We start from the raw sequence: 6,372 nt of genomic DNA on the forward strand, positions 1-6,372 counted from the left end.
CGAAATTAACCCGCTGATGTCAGTGAATACGGGCAGAGCATGGGCTCTTCCATGCCCTCTCGATCTCCGTGTGAAGATCAGGAAGGAATGGAAGGCTCCCTGAGCTGGTGGTGTATGGCCGGGGAGAAACCGATCGCCGAGCCTACCGCGAGCGGTCTCTCCTCTAGCGCGTTGACATGGCAGCTACAGCCCCACAACATCCACCAGACCTGCATACACGGGGCAGGGTGGCTGAGAGGGTTCAGGATCTACCTGATTATAAACCTCCTCAGCCATCTCCTGCTCGTCCTGAAGAGCAGCAACTGCAGGAAACCGTCGGTGAAAAATCCTCGTCATCGACCTGCAGTTCGCCCTCGTCAGCCGTCGAATCATCTGAGAGGTTTACAGCACTCTCAAGATGATCGACGAGCTCTATCTGGAAGCCCATGATGCAAGTCGCCGCTCTGCCTCGGCACGAGCGGGACCATGAGAACCAGACGTTGAACCCCCTTCACTCGAGAAGAGGGCCAGACGAGAGCGAGCGTTTTAAGAGAAAAACGCTCACAGTTCACACAGAGGATTCCCTCGAGAATCTCCCGTGCGCGCTCTTCTCCCAGGCAAGAAAAGCACACTCGTGTGCTGTACATTTAATTTTCTTACCGTTTCATTGAATAGCGTTTTCAAACAGACAGTCCCTGAAGACGATGAGATGATTTGTCATGTTTGCAAGGCGCCCTTTTATACTTCCAGGTCGCACGTTAATCATTCACGCTAATGATTCACGGGCTGTCGCCGGTCAATATGATTGACGTGATTTGATAGTGATTTCAGACACCTGTCACGCCTGAGGCGTTCCCCATAGCGTCGTTGACGTATTGTTGAGTTCCCTTCGAAAGGGAACCATGTTCCTAACCCAAATGTCCACACTACGTATAGATAAAATATTATCCACCTACACACACCACTTTCATTCATCCATGTATCTTCTCTCTCTCACTCTTACTGATATATAATGATGTTGTTTGGCAACAGATCTAAAGAAATCATTATAAAACTATGAGGTATTGTGGATTTATGAAGACAATGACAATATTACGATCTTTGCCACAAATATCACATGGATGCTCCACCCCCACCTCCCAGACACAAGAACAGACCACCAGCACTAATAAAACACAGAATTAAGGACTGCTTGTAATAAATAAATTCTAACTGAAACTGATTTGGAGGGTTATTACCTTATTTTTGTGCCTATAAACTGTTTTTACCTGTTACAGTACATAGGCAATATTGCCGGACTCTCTTACTGGTTGTTCGTGTGAGCACAAGTCTTGGATAGTGCCACAATCCTCTGTAAGCAAATATTAACCTGAATGAAGTGAAATGGAAATGACAGCTCATCTGGGTTGTTTACAGAACATGAACTTCAATGAAAGATCTTTGCTCATGCATGTGAGCAAGATACATTTTAAAAGCTTAGCAGATGTTATGTTACTGAGATCAAATCCTGGTATGATGTGTTTGATTGTTTCAGTTTAAATGTTGATCAGAAGTCTTCAGTTTTGAATTGATGGTGCACGTGGACTCATAGGTTGAGTTGAGCCTGACCTCAATTTCAGGATACCGATTACCTTGTGTTTATGTAGCCTATTGTAAAGGCTGGCACACACTCAAAGATTTTTACAATTTTATCAGATTTTCAAAATGTGAGAGACCACAATGCCGTGTTACTTGCTCTAGACCCTTTTTGAAATGTGCTTATTCAGTCGAAAGATTCTGAGTTTAGCTCAGCGCTGTCTTATATGTTGTGTTCCAGCCTTGATTTTGTGGGCTTGAGCCCCATTAGTCATTGCGGGGCAATGGCATTAAGCAAATCAGGCTTCAGTACTAGCTATGTTATATCCGTGGACACTTCGTATAATCTGTGGGTCGGGCGGGTCAGGTAATAAAAAAATTAACATTTCAAAAATTGCGGGTGGTTGGTTGGATGGATGAGAGATGAATCGTTAATGTGTGGATCTTAATAAAGACACGGAACTCTCATTTCACTGTAAAACGCAGTCTTTTACTTCTGTTTTTATTAACAAAGTATATCACTCAGGGAAAACCAATCAAGAAAAAAATGCCTCAAGCACCTCATAGTGGTCATGTAAACACCCGCGGCGCTACCATTGGGCCTGGACCCACCCATTTTAGATTCGGGCACGCCCATTTTGACCCAGGCCTAGTGAGTAGTGAGTGATTTTCAATTTAGCAGTTCATCCAATAAGCAGCCCGAGGAAAGCTTTGAGTGAAAGCTTCTCAACCAATCAGCGACTTCTACCCCACGTGTGACATAAGGGGATCGCACACCAGACGAGAAGCGCAGCGCTGCATCTTTAAAATTCGAACACTTTATGAGTGTACACACACCGGCGGCGCCATTCGTCGTCTGTCTGCGGCGTCCAGCAACGGCTCAGGACCTTGTTCAAAATCCTGCCGCGCCATAGAGCGACATTTGTTTTATATTCAATTTAAATGTATTTGTCTCAAATCGTCGTTAATGTACACTGACTTCACCCTGTGCTGCAATATAAATTTAGTTTTATATTAATTTACAGAAATCAGCTGCTTGAATGAAAATTGCTGATGTCATCGGATTTACAGCTGATATTCTCAATTCATTCAGTTATCGGACGCTCCGAGGTAAAGTGTTCAGACTGCAAAGTCAGCGACGATTGTATTTAATTGTACAGTAGCTACAATCATAACATAGTACAGACATTATTTTAATTCCATAATGTCCTTAAACATAACAGTATGCTGGCCATAAACGGAGAAAGTACGTGTCCAGTGTGCGATACCCCGAGTTGTCCTAGACGCGATGTGGCATAGCGCTGCACTTCTTGTCCAGTGTGCGACCCCCCAGTTAAGCCCAATTTATACTTCTGCGTAGACTTTTTTTTTTTTTGCTTATTTTAACTGGCCCATCCAGTTAAAATACCAACATAATGATGGTAGCAATTTTCCATAAAATCTATTTTAATTTGGTAAAATTGATGCAAATTTAACAGTGTTCTTATCAACAAAAGCAACAGAATGGGCTTTATATTAGTAGTCCTTAATCTTAATTTTAATTTACTTAATAGTCAAAAAACTTAATTTTATCTAAGACTGGAGATAGCACGAAAGTAAAGTGAGTGAGTGAAAGCAATTGGTACATTGTTTAATTGGTATCATCTTTACTCTTAATCTGGTGTCGTGCCACAGACCTAATTTAAATATTATGCAGGAAACAGAAATCCGATCAGCTTTCCAGATACAGAGGCTACTTATGGGGGCTTTTACACTGGGCTCGTTTGCTGCGGTCCGAGGCCGAGTGCGATTGTTCCCGGCGCCCCCAGCAACGTTGGTCTGGTTTCACACTCAACTTGATTCTATCGAACTCTGGTGCGTTTGCGTGCATCTTACGTCATTGCAAAAGTGCACGGCGCATGATAGAAAATACAACGTGGGTCAATATATTGTGTTTATTAATTTGGTGCTATTATGCATAGCGGAGTAAACAGCAAATGTTTACTGTGTGTGTGTGTGTGTGTGTGTGTGTGTGTGTGTGTGTGTGTGTGTGTGTGTGTGTGTGTGTGTGTGTGTGTGTGTGTGTGTGTGTGTGTCTGTGTTACATACATTATATGTGAAACAGGCGTAGCTGGAACTGTTGCCCCACACACTCTACAGAGTTTGCTGCTGCTCGTCGAACGGCTTAAATCCGATCAAAATAATGGATGTTAGACCGGCCTTTTTCACTTTCAGCCGTGTTTACTCGTGGCTCTAAATTTTGTGGGTAGATTGCGTCATCAACATGCATTATCGTGATAGTGCAATAGAATTAAAGGTTGTATCAGCGATTTCAGGCCCAAACAAAAATTATCCCATTCATCTAATCTTTCCTAACGATCCGCTAGCTGCCCGCCCCATAAGCAGGCTGTCAAAAGAAACTGGTCTCTGTAGGCAGCCTAGGCTCTGAGATCTGCACACAAAAACAAATGGGTAAAACCACCACTCAAAATCAAAATAAACAATAAATAAAAATGTTGTTCGCGCCTGCACGTGAAGTCGGAGCTGAAGAATAAGCCAGCGTCTATCAACCCTATGCTATGAACGGACCAGATAACATTTAACATGAAAGAGGCAATCCCCAAGAAGAGAAAGAGGATTAGGGCGAGTGAATACCATCGTTTTTCTTCAAAGAAACAAATAATAATCAGGAAGGCTTTTGAACGGTGGAGAGAACTAAAATAATTGAAAATTTTTAAATCGGACGCCAAGGTTACACTGTTTCTTCTGGACAGATGAGTAGCTTCTAGTGCTGACTTTTTTGTATGTGAACTGTGTGTGAAAAAATAATTCTTAAAAAAATATGAGTGAAGCTCGACTAAACTTGGATAGCTCTAGCGAATATCAGATTGTAGGGATTTAGTGTCATTATGCACGAAACGGGAGGGAGGGGAGGGAGGGGCGAGCTAACTTGGTTTGTTTGGGATCTCGCTTCAAACACAAATAGAAGTGACGTCACCCACAATCACTGATACAACCTTTAAAATCTCTATCATAGGCCAATTTTGTATGGTTTATATTCCATATCGTTTATATCGCCCATTACTAATCTGAAGTAAGTCACGTAGTGTAGTTTATGTAACGTAAGGTCATTACCAATCTCTCCACTGACAGAAAAAGCATCAGTGTCAGAGTACCGGCTACATGCGAGAAGTAGCGGTACTCAAGAAAAAGTGCAAGTACGCTTAAGAGTAAAATGTAGAAGTGTCGGTACTGCGTACCGGTGAGTACCGCCTCACTTCGAGCACTGGCTAAAACGCATGCGCAGGATACTTTACTTCCTGAACAAGTGCGTAGTGCTGCACGATTAATCGTATCCCAATCACGATGTCAAGCCAATGCGATTATATGACGCAAATAACAAATTGGGGCTATTAACGCAGCATCTGTTATTTTTGTCATCCTTTGGCTAGTGTTACATGATCCGCTCTTATTCGTGCGAATGCTTTTGAACCATTCATGCGCGACAAGACAAAAGAGAGCCCGCTGCCTGTAGACGGTGGGCAGAGGGACCGTATCTGCTTTACTTTTCAAAATGGATGATCCCCAAGGAGAGAGAGCCTGAATTTGTAAAGTTGGGATGGTTGTTTTATTCTCAACTATATGAAAAGTGTTGCCACTCCCATTTATTGCACATTTTCCCACGAAATCATAGTGCACGACCCGTAAATATGCAGGCAATTGCGGTTGCCTACTATATCAGTCGAGCCAATAGCGTGGCAAGATACTGACATAACATTATTATTAACAAATCAGATGTAGCTTATTTAGAGCATCTGTTTCAGCGACAAGCAGCAGCACATTGTTTGTGTGAATGTTACTCAAGTGAAAGTACAAGTACTGAGGGAAAATTTGTGTCAAATGTTACTCAAGTGAAAGTACAAGTACTGAGGGAAAATTTTACTCAATTAAAAGTATCTGGCCAGAACTGTACTTGAGTAAAAGTAAAAAATACCACATTAAAATTGTACTTGATTATTAAAGAAGTAAAAGTAACAGCAAGAATGAAAACGTCTCGGTTACGTATGTAACCCTCGTTCCCTGAGTAGGGAACTGAGACGTTACGTCAGATGAAAATGAATGGGGTTTCGCTTAGAAAGCCTATCAACTTCGAGTATTACAAAACGAGCCAATTGGAAAGAAATGCCATGGGTCTGCGGAATTTGCATAGCGTATCTCGGCCCTACCTCGTGGGTATAAAAGGAAGACGCTGGCAACATGCAGATATGTTTCTTCACTGAGGAGCCAAGACTGAGCTCAGGCGATCACCGCGGTACAGCGGAAAGTGGCAGGCAGACGTAACGTATCCGTTCCCTACTCAGGGAACGAGGGTTACATACGTAACAGAGACGTTCCCTTTCGTTGTCACTCCGAGTTACGTCGGATGACGACGAATGGGGTTACCAGTCTAATCACGCCACCTTCCCGGCTGTCTTCCAGTGCCCTGCGTAAATCTGAGATCCTTGTCGTGAGACTGGCACGGACGAAGGACTCCTATTTAGCACAGGAATACCAAGGTACACTGGGGAGCATATCCCATAGCTTAGAGGAAATATGCAATTATTGCCAACCCAGAGGGGGGGGACTTAGAGAATACACATATGACCCAGAGGGATGCATATGGAGAACACTGGGGTGTCCAGCCGCAGGTGGAATATTTCAACCCCAGGGGTGGCAAGGTGGCTTGCCAAGGGAAAGACACATGGTCAGAGAGGCTGTAGCCATAATCAGATGATCAGCGCAATCATGTGGTTTTAATCAACTAGATTCTAATTAAGTAAACACTCCTCCACTCTTCAG

General features: G+C 43.2%; 1 long non-coding RNA gene across 1 annotated transcript; it reads right to left on the reverse strand.

Annotated features, from left to right (window-relative positions):
* Positions 1 to 203: 203 nt before the first annotated feature.
* On the reverse strand, positions 204 to 588 carry LOC143740114 (uncharacterized). The gene is made up of 2 exons (XR_013204743.1): positions 341 to 588; positions 204 to 302 (listed from the first exon to the last, which is right to left on the reverse strand). It is a non-coding gene; the product is annotated as an uncharacterized LOC143740114 (long non-coding RNA).
* Between the last annotated feature and the right edge of the window lie 5,784 nt (positions 589 to 6,372).

The sequence above is a fragment of the Siphateles boraxobius genome, unplaced genomic scaffold (genome assembly GCF_051911475.1).
Source record: "Siphateles boraxobius isolate OS27281-9 unplaced genomic scaffold, OSU_SipBor_1 17, whole genome shotgun sequence".
Taxonomy (NCBI): Eukaryota; Metazoa; Chordata; class Actinopteri; order Cypriniformes; family Leuciscidae; genus Siphateles; species Siphateles boraxobius.